Raw genomic sequence first — 26,216 nt, 5'->3', positions numbered from 1 at the left:
TGAAGGTAGATCCAGTGGTGGGAGATGTCTGGCAGCATAGGAACACTGAGAGCCAGGCATTCCTGGAAGGAGGATCAGAAAAAGGAAGCCTGGGAGCCAGAGAATGTTGTAGAGATTTTGGATAGGAGAGAGCTCAAGAAGGAAATTTTATAGATTTGTGTTTAAAAGTTCTAGGATCACCCTGGGGCACTTATGTGTGAAACTAACCTGAAATAGAAGATCAAAAATTTTTTTAAAATATTTTATTTATTTATTCATGAGAGACACTGAGAGGCAGAGACATAGGCAGAGGCAGAGGGAAAAGTAGGCTCCCCATGGGGAGCCCAATATGGGACTCAATCCCAGGAGCCTGGGATCATGCCTTGAACCAAAGGCAGATGCTCAACCACTGAGTCATCCAGGTGCGCTGAAAGACCAAAGGTTTTGAATACTAGTCTATGCTGTGGACCACCACCCGGGCTCCTTGAATCTCTGGGATAACACATAGACCAGATCCAAATAGTACTACTGCAAGAGTCTGAAAACTGAAATTACATGGAAACCGTGGCTCACAGAAGGCAGGCCAAGACTTTTGGCATGAACCTAACTAGAACAACTAGCTGCTAAAACAAAACAAAGAAAACCCTTCTCCAGTGGATTTTGATAGGGCTTAGTCTCATATCATAGCAATGAACACGTCCAGGACACAGGGGCGCCTGGCTGGTTCAGTCAGTAGGGCGTGTGACTCTTGATCTCAGAGCTGTAAGTTTGAACCGCATGTGGAGTATAGAGATTACTTAAGAACAAAATTTTAGGGACGCCTGGGTGGCTCAGTGGTTGAGTGTCTGCCTTCAGCTTGGGGGGTGATCCCAAAGTCCTGGGATCAAGTTCTATATTGGGCTCCCTGCATGGAGCTTGCATCCCCTGTCTCTGCCTCTCTCTCTCTGGGTCTCTCTGGGTCTCTCATGAATAAATAAATAAAATTTTTAAAACAAAACAAAACAAAAACCCAAAATCTTAAAAAAAAAAAAACTGCAATAAGATACCAGTATGTTCCTATCAGAATGGCTAAACAAACAGAAAAATTGACAATAATGAGTGCTGTTAAGGACACAAAGCAGCAAACTATCATCCGTTGTTGGTGGGAATACAATACCATAGAGCTACTCTGGAAAACAGTTTTGCCATTTCCTATAAAGTTAAACGTACACTTATATGACCCAGCAGTCCTGCTCCTAGGTATTTATTTACTCAAGAGAATTGAAAGATTATATTCACACAAAGTCCTGTGCACCAATGTTTACAGCGACATGATTCATAATTGCTCAAACCTAGAAACAACCTAAATGTTTTTGAAAGGGTACATCCATACACTGGACGATTGTATGACCCTATTATATGACATCTAGGAAAAGACAAAATTATAGGGACCAAGCAGTAGGAACTAGTGGTTGTCAAAGGTTAGAGGTGGGGAGAATTTGTTTTGACAGTTATTTCTTTGGTTTTATTTAAATTCAAGATAGTTAACACATAGTGTATTATTAATTTTGGGGTAGAATTTAGTGATTCATCAGTTGCATGTAACACCCAGTGCTCGTCACAAGAAATGCTCTCATTTTTAAAAAATTTTATTTTCTTTAAATTCAATTAATTAACTTATAGTGTATTATTAGTTTCAGGGACAGAGTTCAGAGATTCATTAGTCACATATAATCCCCGGTGCTCATCACATCACATGCCCTCCTTAATGTCCATCACTCAGTTACCCTCGCCCACCCCCCTCCCCTCCAGCAACCCTCAGTTTGTTCTCTTAGTTAAGGGTCTCTCATGGTTTGTCTCCCTCTCTGTCTTTTTTCCTATTTTATTTTTTCCTTCCGTTCACCTATGTTCATCACTTTTGTTTCTTAAATTCCACTTATGAGTGAAATCATGGTACTTGTATTTCTCTGACTGATTTATTTTGTTTAGCATAATACACTCTAGTTCCATCCACATCTTTGCAAATGGGAAGATTTCATTCTTTTTGATGGCTGAGTAATAAATAGCCATTATATATACATAATATATACAGAATATATATACATATATATACGTATATACTACATCTTCTTTATCCATTCATCCATTGATAGACACCTGGGCTCTTTCCATGGTTTGACTATTGTGGACATTGCTGCTATAAATATTGGGGTGCATGTGCCACTTAAAATCACTATTTTTGTATCCTTTGGATCAATACCTAATAATGCAATTGCTCAGTCTTAGGGTAGTTCTAATTTTTTTTTAAGATTTTATTTATTCATGAGAGACACAGAGAGAGGGGGGCAGAGAAACAGGCAGAGGGAAGAGAAGCAGGCTCCATGAAGAAGCCCGATGTGGGACTCGATCCTGGAAATCTGGGATCAGGCCCTAAGCCAAAGGCAGATGCTCAACTGCTGAGCCATCCAGGCATCCCTGGGTAGTTCTGTTTTTAACTTTTTGAGGAAACTCCATACCGTTTTCCAGAGTGGCTGCCCAATTTTCATTCGGGTGGGGAGAAATTTTGACTATAAAGGAGTAGCATAGGGCAATTTTGAGGGGAGTTAGAGCTGTCCTGTGTCCTGATTGCAGGTAGTTACACAAGACTACACATGTGTTAAAATTAACAGAACTGAACACTTTTTTATTTTATTTATTTATTTTTTATTTATTTATGATAGTCACAGAGAGAGAGAGAGGGGCAGAGAGACACAGGCAGAGGGAGAAGCAGGCTCCATGCAGGGAGCCCGACTTGGGATTCGATCCCAGGTCTCCAGGATCGCGCCCTGGGCCAAAGGCAGGCGCTAAACCGCTGCGCCACCCAGGGATCCCTGAACACCTTTCTTAAAAAAAAAAAAAAATGAGTTTTAGGGGGCAGCCCCAGTAACTGAGGGGTTTAGCGCGCCTTCAGCTCAGGTGTGATTCTGAGGACCAGGGATTAAGTCCCACATCAGGCTCCCAGCACGGAGCCTGCTTCTCCCTCTGCCTGTGTCTCTGCCTCTCTCTCTCTCTCTCTGTGTGTGTGTGTCTCATGAATAAATAAATAAAATCTTTTTTAAAAAGATGAGTTTTAGGGATGCCTAGGTGGCTCAGTGGTTGAGCATCTGCCTTCAGTTCAGGGCATGATCCCGAGATCTGGGATCAAGTCCCACATCGGGTTCCCTGCAGGAAGCTTCCTTCACCCTCTACCTGTGTTTCTGCCTCTCTCTCTCTCTCTCCCTCTCTGTGTCTCTCATGAATAAATAAAATCTTTAAAAAAACAACAAAAAAATTAGTTTTAGTGTCTCTTTATGTTCCACAATAGTCACTTTAAACCTTCGCAAACTCCTCTACCTCCCCCCTCTTATACCCTTCCCCTCACACACACACCTGAAAGAGAAAACTGAAGTTCTTAGACAACTTTCTCGGCACCTTTGTCAGCTTCTTGAGCTACCCCTGTGGTAAGCAGAATTCTTAGGTGGCCCCCATGATCTCCACCCCTGGTGTCACACCCATGACTAGGTTGCATCATATAGCAACAGCATCGAACTTTTACTTAAGCCTGGAAAATAGTGATGCTTAAGAAATCCCCCAACTTTTGTTTTCCAAAATTCCTTTACCCTTTTATGTTCTGAGAAATAGCTTACCGCAGACAAGCACTTGTTTTAGACTTAAATAAGATCTGCTGTCCAACTTGTTCATGGTTCTCATTAGTCTCACAGATGTCTCCACTGTTTATCTGTAACAAACCCCTTTTACATGAATCTGAGAATGTAGGCAGACTCAGAACATCTAATTTCCATTCTCTTTCTCATGATTGATTAGCTGAGTTTAGAAGTATCTGTCTGCCTGAAACTAGCTGTCTGCAGAGAAAAACATTTCTTGTTCAGCTAAGCAAGTGAGACTTTCCCCGCTTGCAAAACAACTCCAAGTAGAAAGCACTCCATATGCTCCTTGGTTAAAACCTTGTTTTAATCAGTTCAGGCTGCTATGACAAAATACCATAGCCCGGATGGTTTATAAACAAGAGAAAGTTTTACTCACAGTTCTGGAGGCTGGGAAGTACAAGGTCAACGAGGTAGCAAATCAGGTACCTTTTGACTCACAGATTGCACCTGGTAGCTCTATCCTCCCCCAACAGAAGGGACTAGGAAGTACTGGGAAGTCTTTTTTTGTAAAAGCCCTAATCCCATGCATGTGGACTCCATCCACATGCATCCTAATCCCATGCATCTTCCAAAGGCTCCACCCCAGTATCATCACACTGGGCATTAGGATTTCAACATATGGGGATGCCAGGGTGGCTCAGTGGTTGAGCATCTGCCTTTGGCCCAGGGTGTGATCCTGGGGTCCTGGGATCAAGTCCCATATTGGGCTTCCCATAGGGAGCCTGCCTCTCCTTCTGCCTATGTCTTTGTCTCTCTCATGAATAAATAAATAAAATCTTAAAAAAAAAAGGACTTTAACATATGAATTTGGTGGGGGTGGGGGAGCTCAAACACTCAGGTCATAGCATCTCTCTGTGAAACTTTAAGCCAAAACCACCTCCTCAGACACTCTGATCTTTGGATCTTCAAGGTTCTTCCTAATGTTCTCCCTAAATTTATTCTCCTTGAATAAAATTAATACCCTTACTTGTCCAGCGTCGGAATTGGACAGTGTGGTGCAATGAATCAGGTAGGATTGGACCTCACGTTCAATCCCTCTTTGCTCCACCCAGGCAAGGAGGACTCAGGCGCTTTGTGCTGGCCCCACTCATGACTGGCCGCCCAGGGATCTGACAGTGAGTCCAACTTTTGGTCCTGTATTATAGACCCCTGTCCATCAGTGTGGTACAGTAAGGATTTGATTTGTATTGTTTTTGCATACTGGCTCTGTTTCTGGTGCTAGCTACTTTTGGTTTAATGGTCTGATCTTTTGATGATCACCATAGGTGATTTAGATGATTTTTAGAAATCTCACCTCTCTGGTGAAAAATAGCAGATAATTGGGTTTATTATTCTTTTCTGTATCTCTTTTGTCTATTTTAAACTCAAATCAGTTAAGAATTTGTGTCCAATAGGAACAGAACCCCTCTTTTAGATGAGCCAATGAGTTTTGTATTACTGCTTGGCTGCAATGTTTAAAAAAGACTATTTATTTATTTATTTGAGAGAGAAAGAAAGAGATAGCGTGAGAGACACCACAGCAGGGTGGCTGCGGCGGCAGGCAAAGGGAGAGGGAGAAGCAGACTCCCAGCTGAGCAGAAAGCCTGATGTGACTTTGACCTAAGTGGAAGGCAGACGCTCAACCGCTAAGCCATGCAGGCGCCCCTATTTATTTATTTATTTATTTATTTGAGAGAGAGAGAGAAGAGAGAGGAGAGAGAGAGAGAATGCACATGAGTCGGGGAGAGGGGCAGAGAGAATCTCAAACCCACTCTGTGCCCAGCATGGAGTTAGACATGGAACCCCACTTGGGAGCCTGGGGTCAGCCCCAGGTCCCTGAGAGCATGACCTGCGCCAAAATCAAGAGTCAGACATTCAACTGACAAAGCTACCCAGATGCCTCTGGATATAATTTTTTTTGAAGATTTTATTTATTTATTTATGAGAGACACAGAGAGAGATAGAGACATAGGCAGAGGGAGAGGCAGGCTCCCTGCCGGGAGCCTGATGCGGGACTGGATCCTGGGACCCCAGGATCACGACCTGAGCCAAAGACAGATGCTCAACCACCTGGGCCACCCAGGCATCCCCCCATGGATACAATTTTTAAATTGAAGCTCTAACTGTCTATTTTGGTCTGTATATATATTTATGTGTCTGTGAGTGTGTAATATTTTCCTTCCTTCATGATATTATCAAATTAAATTATAAAATCTCTTAGAAGCCTACTGTTTGGATTGATATATAATTTTAAAATATAATTTTATTTAAATATATTTATATTATATTAAATATATTATATATTTATATAATATAATATTTATAATATTAAATATATTATAAATATATTTATATAATATAATTTAAATATATTTTTAAAATTCCCATAAATTAAGAAAATTGATCCTTTATAATTTCAATGTATGTATAAACTAATTCAAATAGTTTAAAACTTTTGATTCTTATTATTTAGGGAAATTTTTGACAAATGAAACTAGTTTATTATTATTGTTTTAATAAAAAACACCTATATTTTTTTAGTTATTAGCATTAAGTATAGGATGAGCTTATGCTTTTATTCTAATTGGGTATGCTTTTCCTAGACTTGTGTAGATTTACTGATCAAATAAGCTAGCATTACATCTGCTAGATGTTTAAGATTATAAAAAATGTAAATTGTGTTTAACCAAATTGAATCATCATTCTGGCAAACTTTATTTCAACAGTACTAAGGTTTGTAGTATGTCGGTTTGAAAATAATTTCCAAGATCTTTAGATAACTTAAACTCTAGGACTGTTGCTAAATTAAGTTAATGGATATTCATTAGATGCCTGGATCATTTCTAAGTAGGATAGGATACTGAAACACTTAGCTTATATAATTTTTATGTACTTTTTGCCTCTCATCTTTATATGATACAGACAGGCCATATATTTGGATCTGTTAATGAATGTGTTCATTTTTGCGGCTTTGGGATGTGTATGGCTATAAAAAGTTAAAAGATGTATATTCATATGCTCTGTTGGCCTGCTAAAAATGCTAATGTATTACAGTCAAAATTCTCTAAGTTCTTAGTTTTCTCTGTAACATAGAAGTGACTGTGGTTTAAAGTTATAATCAATACATGTGAATGAGTCTCTATCAACAATAGTGACAGGAACAACTTTGTATGCAAGGCTTGCAGGATGAGTTTTTGTTAAGCAAAAAGAGAGTAATTTTGTGCCAAAGTAGTACAACTGTACCATAATGAGAAGGAAGAAAGTATAGGAAAAAATCTGAGTTGATGTAGAAAGTCGTAGAAGGTTCTCAGAAAGGAAGTTTTAATTGTGGTGGTCAAAGCTGGATAAAGCTTAAGAGCTTTATTTAAAAGATTATCAGGGGCATATGAGCGGCTCAGTTGATTAGGTGTCTGACTTCAGCTCAAGTCAAGATCTTGGGGTCCTGGGATTGAGCCCTGTGTGGAATCCCATGTGGAGTGCCCTGTTTGGCTCTCTAATCACAGAGTCTGCTTTGTCCCTCTGCCCTACTCGTGTTCTCTCTCTCAAATCTCTCTCAAATAAATTAAAATCTAAAAAAATAAAATCACAGAGTCTGCTTGTCCCTCTGCCCTACTCGTGTTCTCTCTCTCAAATCTCTCTCAAATAAATTAAAATCTAAAAAAATAAAATCACAGAGTCTGCTTGTCCCTCTGCCCTACTCGTGTTCTCTCTCTCAAATCTCTCTCAAATAAATTAAAATCTAAAAAAAGATTATCCAAGAGTTTTAGTAACAAATACTGATGTAAAACTAGAAGTTAGTTTTCTGTTAAAATGACAGTCTTCTTGTATTATTTGCCTGGTTTATTTAGTAAGAGATTATGAGAGATTTTTCTTTACTTTTTGAGTAATTTGCCTATATAACAAAGATTCCATATCTTATTAGAATTTTTTCCTGCTGTATGTTGATTTAATCATGTTCTTGATTATTTAAGAGAGCAAAATCTTCCCACTTTTGAAAGCACTAAGGTTTTTTTTACAATTGTAATTATCTCCTATGCATACTTTAAAAATCTTTTATTGCCATTTTGGTTAGATAGGTAGCCAAGCATTTCCCAGGAATGTGTTGATGCTCTTTAAACAAGTGTTAAAATCTCCTGACAACTTTTGATATTTTGCCTTCCCAACAACAAATCCTAAATGATATGCTTTGCACCTAAAACATATTTCCCAAAGGGCCTCTGAAAAAAATCCCAAAGAATTTGTTCATCTTATAAAAAGAGAGTTTCTAGAAATAGGCTTACTTGATATGTTACTATTGATGAATTTCATGGGAAGAGTTCTCAAATCCGAAGAAATGCTTAACTTTCCCTAGGCTACATTTATATGGGTAAAATGTTAATATAATTATTTCAGAAATTGTGTGTTTTGGGGGGGCTCCTAGCCAGCTTAGTTAGTAGAGTATGTGACTCTTGATCTAGGGATTATAAGTTTGAGCCCCATGTTGGGTGTAGAGATCACTTAAAAATAAAATCTTAGAAAAAAGTTGTATGCTATTTGAGAAGTTCCTAGAGATTTATGAATATTTCCATTGTCTATGGTATGTTCCTGTTTATCAGAGTCCACGTGCTACTTTGCTTGATACTCAGCAACTAACAGACAATGAATACGGTAATAATTTCAGTCATTTTTTGAAATGTTAAGTTGGTCATGACTTTATTTCTTTAATTTGGATCCAGCATCTTCTAGTCCAAAAGTTTTAATCTGCAGATTCATATCACTTACCTATGGAGTTTTATGAATAGACAAATGTTTAGGACTCTCTCTCTCTCTCTCTCTCTCTCTTTTAGGACTTAGTCCATTCTTACTGAATTTCTTTACTTGATAAATTGATATATTCTTGGTACACCCTAACTATATACTTGGTATATCCATGGTATGTTATGTCTCAGGATATTATATGTTAAATCTGAAGAATTTTTTTTCTCTATAAAGATTATTTTCATTCATTTTAGTAAAGTAAATGTAATATTCACTCTTTTTTTAAGCTATTTATTTTTTTTTTTTAGTAATCTCTAAATCCAAAGTGACCTTGAGATCAAGAGTCGTGCTCCTCTAACTGAGCCAGCCAGGTGCCCCACACTCTTCTTGCATGGAGCCTGCTTCTCCCTCTGCCTGTGTCTCTGCCTCTCTCTCTCTCTCTGTGTTTCTCATGAATAAATAAATAAACAAATCTTAAAAAAAAAAAGAAATTTTGTTTAAACCTTTTTTGGATTTACTTAATTTGTTTTGCATGTCATAGAAACAGCTTTCTTTTTTATTTTTATTTTTATTTTTTAAGATTTTATTAATTTATTCATGAGAGACACACAGAGAAAAAGGCACAGAGATAGGCAGAGAGAGAAGCAGACTCCGTGGAGGGAACCCGATGTGGGACTCGATCCCAGGACTCCAGGATCACGCCCTAAGCCCAAGGCAGACACTCAACTGCTTAGCCACCCAGGCGTCCCTAGAAACAGCTTTCTCTGACAGGTTCATTACTCTTGTAATGAACCATCAGATCGTTTCCTTCTGAAAACTATCAGTAATAAGTTAACTGTAGCCATTTTTAATCATTTGTCATCTACGATGTGGGAAACAAAGGTGGAAGAAAAATTATTAAATGTCTTTACTACCAAAGCCCATTGACAAGTCCTTGAAACAGGCAGAGTGACATTCCTCTAGGGACTCAACTGCCTGGATGTTGATACTTTGGTAAAAGCAAAAGACAATCTTAGCCCAACCCCCAGGATCCTGTAAGTCTACTATAACATATAAAAATTCCTTTTGGGGTCAGCCTGGGTGGTTCAGTGGTTTAGTGCTGCCTTTGGCTCACCGTGTGATCCTGGGGTCCTGGGATCGAGTCCTTCATCCGGCTTCCTGTGAGGAGCCTGCTTCTCCCTCTGCCTGTGTCTCTGCTAACTCAGAATAATTTAGGAAACCCTTCTTTTGTAAACAGAAACATTCATCTTTTTCATTCTACTTGACCCTTCCAGAATTTGAAGACTCTTACTGAGTGTTCTTATTTTCATGACAATATAGTATTTGCGCAATTTCAATAAGAGTTTTTCATTTTTGTTAACAGGACTTCATGGAAAACAGTGGTTATGCTATCAAGGCCTTGTCTGGAATGTCCTATCTGGGAATAATGAACATTTAATCAGAGTATGAACACTTCTAAGGAACTGTGGTTAATTTTATGGCACTTAGGCTTGCCAAGCATGCTTAGGAAGACTAGACTGGTACCTGGTTTACAGGGTGAGTAATGAAGGCCACTTCCATGAGGTCTAGGAACCTTAGGAGAATTAAGGGAATCTGAGTTTACTTGAACTTACAGTTACCACAGAGGAAATCTGACGGCAAGATCTCGGCTTGGTTCAAGAGGCTTTTAAAATACAATCTGACTTCTCTTATTAACCTTTCAGCAAAACAAACTGAAAAGGTACTATATCAAAACTTATTATATTAACTGCCTATATAAATGATAGGACCAATTTTATTTTAGGATCGAGAATAATCTTTGTGGTTATCATTTTTTAAAAAGATTTTATTTATAGATTAGGGAAAGAGAAGTAGAATAAGCAGTGGGGAGGGGCAAAGGGAGAGGGAGAGAGAGAGAAAGAGACTCCCTGCTGACCAAGGAGCCAGCTGCTGTGCTGAAACCCAGGATCCTGGGATCACAACCGGAGCCAAACACAGAATGATTGTAGAGAGAAATGTGTGTTAGTGGAAAACTCTAGCCCACGCTTCCAACCCTAGCCCCAAGTTGGCAATAGTTGAGTTAACAGACTCTAGCCCTATTCATTGTCTTTATGCTTTTGTCACACTTTGTAAACTGCACATAATTGATATGCAGACTGTCTTCTTTGATAGAGATTTTTTTAAAATATTTTATTTATTTATTCATGAAAGACAGAGAGACAGAGGTGGGGGGGGGTGCAGAGACATAAGCAGAGGGAGAAGCAGACTCCATGCAAGGAGCCTGATGTGGGACTTGATCCTGGGACTCCAGGGTCAGGGCCTGGGCTGAAGGCAGAGCTTAACCACTAAGCTACCTGGTGTTCTCCCCTCCCCCCCCTTTTTTTCTAATTTTATTTATCTATTAGAGAGAAAGAGAGAGAGAGCACAAGTAGGTGGAGCAGCAGGCAGAGGGAGAGGTAGAAGCAGACTCCCCACTGAACAGGGAGCTGGGATGCAAGGCTCGGTCCCACTGCTGGTGGAAAAACCGGTTTGGGTACCTACCCTCAAATTGGACTGGATGGATGTGCCAGATTCCTTTAGTATCTGGCTATGACTCTCTAAACTAAGTCTTCAAAACTTTCTCCCTCCTGCCTGATTCAGTGTCTTCAAGAACTGAAAGTTGACCTCCCACACCCCCTTCGTGGGCTGCAAAGGCTATTCCCTCCAGGAGCTGAAGAAGCCCTTGACCTAAAGCCCAAGTGACTTCATTTAAACCTTGAAGGGCTCAAGGACTTATCACCATAAAGACCATGCAGAGCTGGATTTTTCCCTGGACAAGTCAATGTCTAGGCCAATGAGGAAGCTTGGCAGGATACTGAGTGATGCCTGCCGTTACGTGAGAGGTAACCAAAGCTGTGGACAACATTATCAAGATTATCAACACCTTAGCTTCACAGAACTCAGTAAGTGGTGTTCCACCAATTTCTTGGAAGCCACTAGACTGATTTAACCTTGGGTTTAACTCCTGCGTCTATTTACTTTAGTACAGACTGTTACATTAATGTTTCTTTTCTCATCCCAAACATTCCTCTTTAAAAGATATATGATGTCCAGGACTTTAAAACAATTGACCTTTTCCATGACCTCTCCATAAATGGTTCAATTGATTTTATAGAAACAGTACCAAAAAGAGATCTTAGGAGATTGTTTCTTGGACCCTACTTGTCTCCACTTAGGAATTTATTCACACTCCTGAGCTGTTTGGCAAAAACTGATATTCGTTCATCTTGAACAAAAGACTGACAATGTTGAGCTTCACTTGAGCCTTGTGCCCTTGGGCAACAGCAAGAGATAAGACCTCCACTCCTCCACCAACACCAATCTTTTATGTTCCAGGAAAGGGCTTAGAGCAATGAAATACCCTTCTCCATATAACTTAGATAAGACTCATTATCCACTCTTTCTTCTTTCTTTCTTTCTTTCTTTCTTTCTTTCTTTCTTTCTTTCTTCTTTCTTTCTTTCTTTTTTTAAAAAAAGATTTTATTTATTTATTTGACAAAGAGAGAGAGTGAGAGAGAGAGCATGAGCTGGGGAGTGGCAGACAGAGCAGGAGGAGGGAGAAGCAGGCTCCCCACTGAGCAGGGAGCCTGATGCAGGGCTCTATCCCAGGATCCCAGGACCATGACCTGAGTCAAAGGCAGATGCTTAACTGTCTGAGCCACCCAGGGGCCCACTGTCCAAACTTTCTCAATACTCTCAATACCCCTATAAGACTAGTGGATAACTCTCCTATTTATTTGTGACAAGGCCAAAAACATACCTTTCTCTTTTCATGAACCTGCTGAGGAAGCCAAAAAGACCCTCCTGGGTCTTGTTCTTGGTCTCATGATTGATTAGCTAAGATTTGAATTGTTTTCCCCAGAAACTGGCATGCTGGTGAATTTTACATGTCAACCTGCATGGGCTAAAATGCTCAGATAGCTCAGACAAACTGTTATCTGTTTGTCTGTGAGGGTGTTTCCAGAAAAGATTGGTGTTTGAATTGGTGAACTGAGTAAAACAGTGGGTGGGCTGGGTAGGTGGGCACCCAAGACTTTGAGGGCACAATAGAACAAAAAGAAGAAAGAAGAGTGAATCAGCTCTCTGCTTGAGGTGACAGATCCTTCTGTCCTCAGATATCACAGCTCCTGCTTCTCAGGCTTTTGGACTCAGGTCAGCTTTTACATCATCATCCCTTTCGTCCCAAAGTCTTTAGACCCAGACTGAATTATATCACCAGCTTTCCTGGTTCTCCGGATTGCAGATGGCAGACTGTGGGTCTTCTTGGCTTCCATAACTGTGTGAGCCCATTCCTGTAATGAACTTCCTCTTGTCCTTTTATATCTCTCTCCCACTCTCTCTCTATATATATGCTATTGGTTCTGTTTTTCTGGAGAGCCCTAATACATTAGCTACTCACAGGGAAGGGAAATATCTGTTCAGCTACCTGAGATTTTCCCTGCTTCCAAAACAAGTTTAACTGTAAATCACTCCATCTATAACCTGTTTACTCCTCTTTATGAAACTTGGAGGCAAAACCACCTTCTGAAATACTCTGATCTTTGGATCCATTGCAATAGTTTGAATAGCATTAATGTTCTTCCCTCTCCAGTTCTTGTCTCTGACAATAGCAAAAGGGATTTTGTAGATGTATTTAGGGTCCCTAATCAGTTGACTTTAAGACAAGGAGATTATGGGTGCACCTGGATGGCTCAGGTCAAACTCTTGATCTCAGAGTCATGAGCTCAGAGTCGTGAGCTCAAGTTCTGTGCTGGGCATAAAGCCTACTTAAAAAAAAAATGGAGATCATCCTTGGTGAGCCTAGCCTAATCAGGAGAGACCTTGAAAAGCAGAACATTTTCTCTGGCTAGTCACAGAACGGAAGATCAGAGAGACATGCTCCATCTGGTCTGCAAGAAAGCAAGTATCTGTGTTGTAAACTGCCTATGGGTTCCATATGGCATGGAATGACAGGAGATCTCTAGGTGTTGAGAGTAGCCCCAGCTGATACCCAGCCAGACAGTGGGAACTTCTGCTAGGAACTGAGTTGTGCCAACAAAGTGACAGTCTTGGAAAAGTCCCTCAAGCCCCAGATGAGAACCGTGATCTCTCTGACATCCTGATACCACCCTGGGGGCTGACCAGAGATCCCAACCACATCATATCAGACTTCTGACCTGCAGAACTGTGAGGGAATAAATGTGTGTTGTTTTAAGTTGCTGCATTTGTGGTAACTTATTACACATCAATAGGAAACGGATACACCTTATAAACCATTCTGCATCTTCACTGATCTGCACCTTTTTTTCCTTTCTCTGTGGTTAGTACCTTTATGCTATGATCCCTCCCCTCTCTGCACCCTCAATGACAGACATCTCACTCTCTTGATTGCTCATTTTATTACTCTTCCTCTATGGTTCATTCCCCTCAACATAAAGATAGGCTTAAATCTCTCCTATAAAGAAAAAAGCCCTCATTTGCCTTTATCCTATACCCATCTCTTTTTCCCTGAGCTATCAACTGATTTGAAAGAACAGTAATCTACACTTAGTATTTCTACTTCCTTATTTCTTATTTATCCCTCACTATATAGTGGGGCTTGTAACCAAACATACTTATCAAAATTGATTTCAGCAAGATCACCACCAGTGACCTCAGTTTTGTTAAATTCAGTAGTTGCTTATCACATTTGATCTTTTTTTTTTTTTTTTTTTTTTTTTTTGTGGGAGGCGAGGTTGGGTCTCAAGCAGGGCCCGAGAAACTGTCTGCTGAGTCAGCTCCAGACCCAGAACGTGGCCTTGCCAGGGGTCACTCAGCAAGATGGGCAGCTGGAAGCCCATGCCATGGGATTTGTACTGCCCAGCCTGGGCCAACTCAGCCGGAACCAGGCCAGTTCTGGGTTTGGGTGTTCACTGTCTTTCTCCTCTAGACCTCTCACTCTTCCATCTAGATCCCCTCCTCCCTGAGGCCCCAGGCAGCACAGTGTGAGCACATGGGGAGGAACATAGATGGGATGGATGGAAGGGATTATTAGTCTAAACCTGTGCTATCCAATATAATAGCCACTACTCACTCCAGCTATTTTTTTAAATGGATTTTTAAAAAGATTTTATTTATTTATTCATGAGAGACACAAAGAGAGAGGCAGAGACCAGACGGAGGAAGAAGCAGGCTCCTCTCAGGGAGTCTGATGTGGGACTCGATCCCCGGATCTGGGATCACATCCTGAGCTGAAGGCAGACGCTCAACCACTGAGCCACCCAGGTGTCCCGACCCTCCAGCTATTTGAATTAACATTAAATTGAATTAGAAATCCATTTTCCTTAGTTTCCCTAGCCACTTTGAAGGACTCCATGGCCACACATAGCTAGTGGCTCTCATATTGGACAACACGGTCTAGGGTGTTTCTGTCCCTGCTGAGTTCTACAGCACAGCGCTGGTCTAGACTTCCTGAAAAACATTCAGCAGGCAGGGGCTGGGGGCTGTAAGGGGCACCTTTTGGGCCTTGTCCCACTGCTTACAGCAATAAGTCATCTTTCTTTCTTTTTTTTTAGTAGTCTGTCTCCATGCCCCGCATGCAGCCCAATGTGGGGCTTGAACTCACAACCCTGAGATCAAGACGTCAGCTGAAATCAAGAGTTGGATGCTCCACCTACTGAGCTGCCCAGGTGCCCCCAGATACAAGTCATCTTAAAGGAGTCTTCCCACCAGTGAGCCTCCCATGCCAGGCTAGCTCTACATTCCACGGAGTGAGGCACCGGGCTTCCACCCCCTCAGCAAGGTCAGGCTGGATTTCCATCTGTTCTAGCTCTTTGCCATCCTGCTTCTGCCTGGGTTGAATCAAACCGCAGACACTTCTTTTCCTTCTCTGTTCCGTATCAATACCCTCCTGGTTTCCATGACACCACTCTCTTGCCTTTTCCCGTGTTTCTCTGATGACTCCTTTGCTCCTTCTCAGTGACTTATGGGGGTTCTCTTCCTCTACCCACTCCATGTGTTCACAGCGATAGCTCAGATTTTTAGGAGTTTTGCACTCCCTTGTGACTGCAAGCTCTGCAGATGCCTACACACCTCACAGATATATTTGTGCTTGCACCCTCCCGCTGCACACATGTACAACCACTCTTGATTTCACTGGCATTCCTTGCTCGTGAACAAGTTCACTTCACTGGTTACTGCGGTGGCTGTTAAGTGATCTCCTTCCCACTCATGCTCTCTCAGTTGTACGTTAACTTCCCAGCGTTTCTGTCCCTGCTCTACAAGGAAGCTCTGGAAAAAAAAAAGGAAGCTCTGTGCCTAATGTGGGGCTCGAACTCATGACCCCAAGATCAAGAGTCTCATGCTCTATGTTGAGCCAGCCAGACGCACCCTCCACCTCCTGTTTAAACTGTTAAACAGGAGCAAAAATTACCATGAGCAAAATGAGCAAACTGAGGTCCGTGGCGAGGAATGCAATGCCTCTTCCTTGTTTTATCTGAGGTTAGAGGGAGACTCTAGTTAGTGCTGCTTGTTAGTGGGAAGCCTGATGCTTCACTACATTTAGGAAAAATCATTTCTTGGGACGCCTGGGTGGCTCAGCGGTTGAATCTGCCGTGGGCTAAGGGTGTGATCCCAGGTCTGGGAATGGAGTCCCACATCGGGCCCCCTGTGAGGAGCCTGCTTCTCCCTCTGCCTGTGTCTCTGCCTCTCTCTATGTGTCTCTCATGAATAAATAAATAAGATTTTGAAAAAAAAAAAAGAAAATCATTTCTTGCAGCCTTGTCTCTCTCTAGGACTCAGACTTACATACCCATGAAGAAAAATGGAAATAGTTGATTTATAAGCACTGAAATGTCCTCAAAATGCTGCTCCCTTCTAATGGCAGAGGTTTTTCTCAATTCTTACTGAGTTGAGTTCATCAAACTAGTTCCTCAGTCTTTAGGAAGAGTGTTCCTAGGGAGCTCTGAAGACTGTGAGGCAGGTTGGGCCTCTCCTACCATCACATTTGATGAACCCTGATACTTTTGAACCTTTTCTCAGTGGAGACTACCAGAGCTTCTCAAATGATCCCAGCGAAGGACCAATCCTTTTGGTACAGGAGAGCTTGGTTCTTGTTTCATGGAGTCGAACAATGAATCTCGTGGACACAGGAGAGTGAATAAAGCAAGAAGTTTATTAAGCAAAGATACAGAGAAAGCGCTCAGGAGTGAGAGGGGTTCCGGCAGGGCTGCCATGGGGGGCTTGTAGTGGCAGTCCTTTATTGGGAGCTGACTGGGAAGCTTGTGGCCTTCCTTCAGCTTCTTGTGCTGTCTTGGTTTGAGTTAGGACTGGTGATCACATCTTTAATGGCTTACTTCTTCTTTGGGGTCTGGTTATTCTTTGGTGGTCACAGATGACAGTCATAAAAAGACATCCTCCCCGCCCACACCTAGGGCAGGGTGGTCTGGCTTGTCCTTTATCTCTGGTTTCCTTACACCTCAGCATTTTTGGGATTTTTGTGAACCTGTTTCCATGGGCCCCTAGCTAGCCCTGCCTAGCCCTGTTTGTCTCTAACTCACTTCCCCCCAAATAATTTTGGACCAATACTTTTGGTAAAACAAAAAGGAATTGCCAGAAAAATGTGATAAAAATCAATCTGATTGGGGTGCCTCGGTGGCTCAGTCAGTTAAGTGGCGGACTCTTGTTTTCAGTTCAGGTCCTGATCTCAGGGTCCTAAGATGGAGCCCCACGTCGGGCTCTAAGCTCAGTGCAGAGTCTGCTTGTCCCTTTCCCTCTGTACATTCTCTTGCTCTCTCTCTCTCTTTCAAATAAATAAATAAATAAATAAATAAATAAATAAATAAATAAATAAATAAAATCTTTTAAAAAATCAATCTGGTCAGGCAATGCCAGGCTGCTATAAAATTTTCTAAGTGTTTGTACTCAATTTCATTTTTCTATTCGTAGACCTGTAATGCACAGTTCTTGTTTCCCTACACTGGTTTGCAGAGCACTCTGCGCAGCCTTGGTCTGTGGAGAGAAGGGAGGCCAAGGTGCAAGTGTCGTCTGCTATCCTGAGTCCTAGTTACTATTTTTCAGGGTTTATTTTTTCTCTTGGCTTCAGGTAAACTGAGAAGAGGATTACCATCTTTCCTTCATTTGAACTTTAGGCTATGGGGGTGTAGCCCAAACTTTTCGATACTACTTTTCGATCATAACCGTTCCTCTAAGTCTCTTCCTCTCTCTTTATTTGATTGCTCTTTGGTAATGTTAACATCTCCACTGGAGAGTGTGAGACACAGTTGCACGAGCTTGTCATGAGCACGCTATGGAGGGGCACACACGAGTCGTGTCTTTCCACAGTGGCAGCTGTATTCGATCATAAAGCAAAGTTATATCACAACTATAAGGCAGGTTCAGGATTCCAAACTCAATGACAATTCATCATGTGATTAAACTGGACTTCTCACACAGCACCCAGAGCAGGACAGAAGACAATCCACACAACAAACCAGGTAAGGGAAGGGGTGCAGGAAGTTAAGGGACCAAATGTGAACTCAGTCTGTGGGCGCGCACTGGGATGAGCCCTGGGTCTGGTCCAGGTCAGCTCCTGGCACTTCCCGCTTCTGTTTAAGTAGTGAAGGATCTCAGTTCTGTTCAGAGATCAGTGGGGCAGAGCCTTGGCGGCAGTTGCCTGTTTTAAGGGGTCAGACACAAGGGGTCAAGTCTGAGGCATCTGACAGTTTGCTGCCAAAATCCTCCCCCTTTTAAAGGGATTTAATCACTATTGGGTCCCTGCAGACTTCCTGTGGTTCCGCTGCTATCAGTTCTAGGGCACCAGCTGACCCTGGTCCTGCCGTATCTCGGAGCTGGAGTACCTTAACTGCTTGCCTTGCTGCTTGACACGGGTTCCTGCTTGACATGAGAGGCTCCATTTTGCTCTCTACAGAATTAAAAGGAATCTTCAGCATTTGTAGCAGCGCTTGCTAGAAGTTAGGGTTAAACATGAGATTGAACGTGACTTGCGAATTTCATTTTACTTCAGAAAAATGTTACTGTATACTTGATCTGAAGGATCAGCCTTCAGAGTCAGACTCAGTTGAGAGAGGACAGAAATAGTCTCTAAGCAGGTAATAGATGCGGGGGCCACTGGACCTGACGTCACCCTCTTCATCGACTCTCCAACCGTTCTCTTTCCTTGCCCAATTTTCTCTTTCTTGTGTGGGGCAGCTTTACCTCTAGAGCTTCTCTTTTCTCGTGTTCTGGATTTCGAATCATGATGACCTGAGATTTCCAATTTAGAAGAAATGAGGAGGGGGAACCCTGGGTGGCGCAGCGGTTTAGCGCCCGCCTTTGGCCCAGGGCACGATCCTGGAGACCCGGGATCGAATCCCACGTCGGGCTCCCGGTGCATGGAGCCTGCTTCTCCCTCTGCCTGTATCTCTGCCTTGCCTCTCTCTATCTCTGTGACTATCATAAATAAATAAAAAGTAAAAAAAATTAAAAAAAAAAGAAGGAATGAGGAGGAGGAAATTGTATAAGCTGAGCCATATTCACAATTGTTTTGTTTATACATGTGAATCTCTGGGTCATGAATGTGAAAGCGATGCTAGGCCTGAAGTTTCTTCACTGTTAGTATCTAAAAACACTAACTTTGACTGGAAAGTAGGACACTCCAGAGGAATTTGTGATCATTTTGAGGAAAAACAAACCCACAAAACACCTTCAAACACATCCAGGATCTTACTCTTTTCTTCCAATACCAAACAGAAATGGATGGTATCTTAATTCTCTCTTTACAACTTACCTGAAGGGGAGAGGTCTAAAAATTCCATTTTTAGGAATGCTTCCAGTAAAGAAAGGACCAAGGTTATGATCTCTCTTCTTAATAATAAACTGTCATTTTTAAGTATGGTCATGTCTCTTATTAAAAAAAAAAATTCCCTACACATTTGTGCCCTGAAAATCTCTGAGTTGAGTGAGAGAAGCTTCATCCAAAATTGTCTGAGAACAAAATAGGACACGATTGAGTTAACTAAACAGAAAAGATTAAACTTATAAGAGTCATCAACATGCTGAGACATTTTATAATCTAGAGAAAACAGAGTTTGCTTTCAGCCTCTCCAACTTCAAATACTTTGCAATGAAGAAATGTCTCCCATGTCTTCACTCAATTTCCTACCCACCTCTGACTATAGGAAATAATTTGAAGGCAGTGGGAATCTCACCTTCCTGATTCAAATTGCCTACCTAGAAAGACCTTACCTCTTAATACTGAAGTAGACATTGTCATTCAAAGAGGGTTTACGCAAATGTGTTTCTCATTTCTCCCATACTATTATGGAAGTGAAATTAAAATCTCTTTAGTGATTGAAAAAAAAATACACCTCAATTTTCTCATAAATTAAAACTTCAACCTATCCACTGTTAATATATAATTTTGGAGTTAGGGCCTTGGTTTCATTTTTCCCCCATCTTTTCTGATATAATTGACGTATAGCATTGTGTAAGCTTACGGTAGATAATGTAATGTTTTGCTATACGTATATGTTGAGAAATGATTACAATAAGGGATTTCTTTTCTGTAAAGATGCACTGATCAAGTTACTGATAAAGAGAACACAAGTGGAGAGATTACCAAGGCATCATGAATGTAAAGGTGAAGAATTTCTTTCTTTCTTTTAAGATTTATTTACTTATTCATGAGAGAGAGAGAGAGAGGCAGAGACACAGGCAGAGGGAGAAGCAGGCTCCATGCAGGGAGCCCGACGTGGGACTCGATCCCTGGTCTCCAGGGTCACGCCTGGGCTGAAGGCGGCGCTAAACCGCTGAGCCACCCAAGGATCCCCAGGAATTTCTAATTTCAGAGCTGACTTTCCATAATTGCCATTGTCTCTTACTGAGTGATCTGTTAAAAAGTCATTGTATTTCCTTTAGAATCAGTTAACTCGGGATCCCTGGGTGGCGCAGCGGTTTAGCGCCTGCCTTTGGCCCAGGGTGCGATCCTGGAGACCCGGGATCGAATCCCACGTCAGGCTCCCGGTGCATGGAGCCTGCTTCTCCCTCTGCCTGTGTCTCTGCCTCTCTCTTTCTCTCTGTGTGACTATCATAAATAAATAAAAAAAAATTGTAAAAAAAAAAAAAGAATCAGTTAACTCCTTTCCAAGGATAATGTCACCAATCGCCATAGGGAAGTGCGACTGGGAATATTTGCAAAGTCTTATGCAGAGTGGACACGGGAGAGCAGAGGTGCTCAGGCCCACTGTTGATCCAAAGGGAAAGGGAAGCCTCATTTATGGAGTCCATGTCTTATACTTGATACTAAACCTCCTACAGGGCAGGCGGGGTGGCTCAGCGGTTAGCGCCTCCTGCAGCCCGGGGTGTGACCCCGGAGACCCCGGGATCCAGTCCCGCGTCGGGCTCCCTGCGTGGAGCCTGCTTCTCCCTCTGTTTTCCATAAATAAACATCTTCGAAAAAAAAAAAACTTACTCTAAAGTTAGATTTATGAAAAACTTCATTTTTTAAAGGTTTTGTTTACTTCCTCGTGAGAGACACGGAAGCAAGCAGGCTCCACGCAGGGCGCCAACGCGGGCCCCGATCCCGCAACCCCAGGTTCCCTCCCGGCCCCGGCGCCCCCGTGTCGGGCGCACAGGTCCGAGTCCGGGGAGGGGACGCTCGGCCGGACCCCCGCGGCTTCCCCCTGGAGGCGGGCCGGGGCCGCCGCAGCCCGCAGCCCGGCTCTTCGGGGACCCTGCAGAACGGCTGGCTCTCGGAAGCCCTTCTTCTTTTTTTAATTTAATTTATTTATTCATGAGTGACACAGATAGAGAGAGGGAGAGACACAGGCAGAGGGAGAAGCAGGCTCCATGCAGGAAGCCTAATGTGGGGCTCGATCCCAGGACTTCAGGATCATGCCTGGGCCAAAGGCAGACACTCAACCTCTGAGCCACCCAGGTGTCCCCCCCCCTTTTTTTAAAGATTTTATTTATTGGAAGCCCTTCTTTTTAAAGTTAAACATAAGTTTAAGAATCTGGCAAAAGCACACAGGAGAATAACCCAGGGGCCTGCGGGGAACACGGGCCCAGAACAGCCAGGCTGTAAAGACAAGCTCTGGGTGTCGGGGCCTGTGACGTCCAGGGACGATGATGAACCGGTGAAGCCGGAGACGCTGCTGCAGTATCTGCAGGACCTACCGCTTCTCTGAAGATCACAGAGGCCATTGGCATCATCAGCAAGATGATGTATGAGAAGACAACAGCAGTGGTACAGGAGGTGACTGAATTCTTTGTGACGCTGTTCCAGTTTGGGGCACCTCAGGCCCTGTTTGGGGTGCGCCGCATGCTGCCCCTCATCTGGTCTAAGGAGCCTGGGGTCCGGGAAGCTGTGCTCAGTGCTTACCGCCCACTTTACCTCAACCCCAAAGGGGACTCCACCAGAGCCAAGGCCCAGGCTTTGATTCAAGATCTCTCTTTGCTGCTAGTGGATGCCTCAGTTGGGACCATCCAGTGTCTCGAGGAAATTCTCTGTGAGTTCGTGCAGAAGGATGAACTGAAGCCAGCAGTGACCCAAGTGCTGTGGGGGCAGGAACCCAGGAGGTCCCTGCTCTCCTCTGGAGTGCTGTTCCTCTGTCATGCTGCTTGGGACGATGGCTGGAGGAAAACCAGAAATTGTGGGAAGCAACTTAGACACCCTGGTGGACATAGGGCCAGATGAGAAGTTTCCGCAAGACTACCGGCTGGCCCAGCAGCTGTGCCATGCCATCGCCAACCAGGAGAAAGCCTTCTCTGGGCACAGTCACCCTCCCTTCCAGCTGCCTCGGGAACACGGGCTATTTGAGCGACTGCGGGAGGTGATCACAAGAGGCTTTGTCCACCCAGACCCACTCTGGATCCCAAAGAGGTGGCCATGGCCCTCATTTCCCAACTGGCAGAGGGCCCCGACAGGCTCTGTGCCAGGTACTGCAGGGCCGTGCAAAACAGGCCCTGGGGAATTTGGGAGAAGAGCAGCACCAGGAGGGCCCGAAGGACACCCCTTAACTCCCCACTTTCCTGCTGATGAACCCGCTGTCCCAGACCGGAGACGTGGCTCCGCAGCAGCTGGCACGTTTGGAACAGGCGGCGAGTGGACAGCTTCGTGGGCGCCGGGCTCTTCGGGAGGAGCAGGAACAGAAGCCTAAGGACTCAGAGGAGGAGGAGGCCCGCCGGGCCAGGAGGCCGCTGAGACCACCGCGGAGGAGGAGCCGCAGAGGCTGAGCTCCCCGCCGCACCTGCCAGGGGCTGCCGGACGGCGAGCGGCCCTGCTGCCTTCGCTCCGCTTTTGCTCACGGTCTGCAATGATCCTGGCCCTGCAGTGGCCCTGAGCTGCCTGCGGCGGCCCTGAGCTCCCTGCAGTGGCCCTGAGCTCCCTGCAGTGGCCCTGAGCTCCCTGCGGCGGCCCTGAGCTCCCTGCGGTGGCCCTGAGCTCCCTGCGGTGGCCCTGAGCTCCCTGTAGAGGCCCTGAGCTCCCTGCAGTGGCCCTGAGCTCCCTGCGGCGGCCCTGAGCTCCCTGCGGCGGCCCTGAGCTCCCTGCGGCGGCCCTGAGCCCTCTGCGGCGGCCCTGAGCTCCCTGCGGCGGCCCTGAGCTCCCTGCAGTGGCCCTGAGCTCCCTGTAGAGGCCCTGAGCTCCCTGCAGTGGCCCTGAGCTCCCTGCGGCGGCCCTGAGCTCCCTGTAGTGGCCCTGAGCTCCCTGTAGAGGCCCTGAGCTCCCTGCAGTGGCCCTGAGCTCCCTGCGGCGGCCCTGAGCTCCCTGTGGTGGCCCTGAGCTCCCTGCGGTGGCCCTGAGCTCCCTGCGGCGGCCCTGAGCTCCCTGCGGCGGCCCTGAGCCCTCTGCGGCGGCCCTGAGCTCCCTGCGGCGGCCCTGAGCTCCCTGCGGCGGCCCTGAGCTCCCTGCAGTGGCCCTGAGCTCCCTGTAGAGGCCCTGAGCTCCCTGCAGTGGCCCTGAGCTCCCTGTGGCGGCCCTGAGCTCCCTGCAGTGGCCCTGAGCTCCCTGTAGAGGCCCTGAGCTCCCTGCAGTGGCCCTGAGCTCCCTGCGCGGCCCTGAGCTCCCTGTAGTGGCCCTGAGCTCCCTGCGGCGGCCCTGAGCTCCCTGCGGCGGCCCTGAGCTCCCTGCGGCGGCCCTGAGCCCTCTGCGGCGGCCCTGAGCTCCCTGCGGCGGCCCTGAGCTCCCTGCGGCGGCCCTGAGCCCTCTGCGGCGGCCCTGAGCTCCCTGCGGCGGCCTCGCTAGCCGGGGCAAGTCCTGCATGGCCGGGCCGGGGCCACCCGGCGCTGAAGGACGCAGCGAGGCTAGGGGCAGGCGAGCGAGGTGGCCGCGGCGCATCGCCCCTGCCCCCGGTCACTTCCCGGAGCTCCGCCAGGGCAGCGCCATCTGTGACCTCCTCCGGGATGGGGCGGGCGCCCGTCAGCCCGCGAGGGTGGGGGCAGAGCCCTTCCGCGTCCCCGCGGCGCCGCCCGGCTGCGACTGCTTCGGGGTGGACGGTCGGGGGAGCCCACCTCGGCGCTCTGCTGTCGGTCGCGGGCAGGGCTGTACTCGCTGAACTTGAGCAGAAGCGTCGGGTCCGCCACAGCAGGGGGCTGGACCAGTCGAAGGCCTGGAGGGGGGCCGCGGGGTGCCAGGGAGCCCCACCCACCGAACCCTCCCCTGTTTCCAAGCGGCACCGGCGTCTGGCCTCTGCGGCCTCCCCAGACGGTGACTTGTCACCCCCAAATCCTGCCGAACCGCCCATCGGCCTCCAGATCCCCGACAGCGAGTTTCCAAAAAGAAACCCAGAATTGTCTTCTCAAGTGCTGAGTCCAGCGAGGAAGGGCAGAGAGGACAGAAGATGAGACACCCAAGACCAGGCCCGTCCGCAGAGCACCTCTTCGAAGGCCCTAAGAGGGTCACCCTCCGGGTCCCCGGCCCTGCGTCCCTGCTTGCGGGTGTCTTGCGGGGTGACCTTGAAGTCCGTTGCTCCTGTGAAACACTTGTTTGCCTGTCTTCCTTTCTTTTTTTAAAGCATGGTTCTTCAACTAGCCTAACTGAGCAGGATTGAGCTGCTCTCACTGGATGGTGTCTGCCACTCTTGTTTCCTACTGAATAAATGTTTTTATATGTTAAAAAAAAAAAAAAAAAGAATCTGGCAAAAAAAGGGGGAAAAAAAGCAAGCTTAATTGTTTCCTAAGTTTTTAATGATGACCTTTTGTGACCTTTGTGAAATAATGATTAGATGCTTTTTTTCTAAAGATTTTATATATTTATTTATTTATTATTTTATTATTTTTTATTTATGATAGTCACACACACAGAGAGAGAGGCAGAGACACAGGCAGAGGGAGAAGCAGGCTCCATGCAGGGAGCCTGACGTGGGACTTGATCCTGGGTCTCCAGGATCATGCCCTGGGCTGAAGGCGGCGCTAAACTGCTAAGCCACCCAGGCTACCCTGATTAGATGCTTTTTAACTGAAGAATTCTGTTTAGAATATAAAAGAATTACCATGTTCCATAGAAGTCCAGTACTTTGAATAATTGATACCGTTTTGATGTGAATTCTAACAATCTTGAATCCCCTGACCGCTCACCATAGAGGAGATACTGTATCTTTGTCCAAATGATTGGAGAACCCTTTGTAGTTACAAGATGGCAAACGGCAGCACCCACATCAGGGAACTTGCCCAGTACCACCTAGTTCTTTTCTTACACGGTGGAATTATAGGAAGAAGATTGCTGAGTTAGCCATCAGGATGCCTGCATCTAAAAATCTATGTTACGTTGGATAAGGCACTTAGATCCCAATTTTTTTTTAAGATTTTATTTATTTATGCATGAGAGACACACAGAGAAAGAGAGAGAGGCAGAGACACAGGCAGAGGGAGAAGCAGGCTCCATGCGGGGAGCTCGATGTGGGACTTGATCCCGGGACTTCAGGATCATGCCATGAGCCGAAGGCAGGCGCTAAACCACTGAGCCATCCAGGGATCCCCAGATCCCAATTTTTTTTAGAAGTGTGTAAAAGGGGTTTGTGTGTGTGTGTGTGTGTGTGTGTGTGCGTGAGAGAGAGAGAGAGAGAAAGAGAGAGAAAAAAGAAAAAGATTTGGGATATTCTAGAAGCCTATAAAAATCAAGCTAACTATAAAATTAGGATAAACAGGTTTACTGATCAAACTGAGTAATATTCTAAAAGGATAAATTTAGTGTAAATAAAAACAAAGACTACTTCACACAGTAGATGGTCTCTAAAACCTTAACCGGTAAAGCACAAAATGTCAAATTCAATTACTGTTGAAATAATACAAGGGCTCTGTTAACAGGTTGTTGTTGGTGGTTTTTTTTAATGGAGGAGGGACAGAGAGGGAGAGAGAACCTTAAGCAGGCTCTGCGCCCAGCTGGAGCCCCACACGGGGCTCCATCTCACACCCTGAGATCAGGACCTGAGCTGAAATCAAGAGTTGTGTACTTAACCCGCCGAGCCACCCAGGTGGCTATATAACAGGTTTTTATGGCAGAGGTGGGGAGACTTTTTGTGGATCTCTAATCTACAGACAGAAAAGTGTGTAACTCATATGTGTGCAGCTCAAGTACAATTGACCTTGTACAACACTGAGGTAAGGGGATGCCAACCCTGTGTAGTCAAAAAGCCACATAGAACTTTTGATTCTTCCAAATTTTATTTTATTTTAATTCATGAGAGAGAGTCAGAGAGGCAGAGGGAGAAGCAGGCTCCACACAGGGAGCCCGATGTGGGACTCGATCCCGGGACTCCAGGATCACGCTCGGGGCTGAAGGCAGGCACCAAACCGCTGAGCCACCCAGGGATCGCCGCTCTTCCATATTTTAAATACTAATAGCCTATTGTTGACAGGCAGCCTCACCAATAACAAATAGTTGAT

General features: G+C 44.9%; 1 pseudogene; it reads left to right on the top strand.

Annotated features, from left to right (window-relative positions):
- Positions 1–11,172: 11,172 nt before the first annotated feature.
- Positions 11,173–22,695, top strand: LOC129519802 (condensin complex subunit 1-like; annotated as a pseudogene).
- Positions 22,696–26,216: the final 3,521 nt, after the last annotated feature.

Source organism: Nyctereutes procyonoides, unplaced genomic scaffold (genome assembly GCF_905146905.1).
Source record: "Nyctereutes procyonoides isolate TBG_1078 unplaced genomic scaffold, NYPRO_anot_genome, whole genome shotgun sequence".
Taxonomy (NCBI): Eukaryota; Metazoa; Chordata; class Mammalia; order Carnivora; family Canidae; genus Nyctereutes; species Nyctereutes procyonoides.
This window is presented reverse-complemented; position numbering and strand designations above follow the sequence as displayed.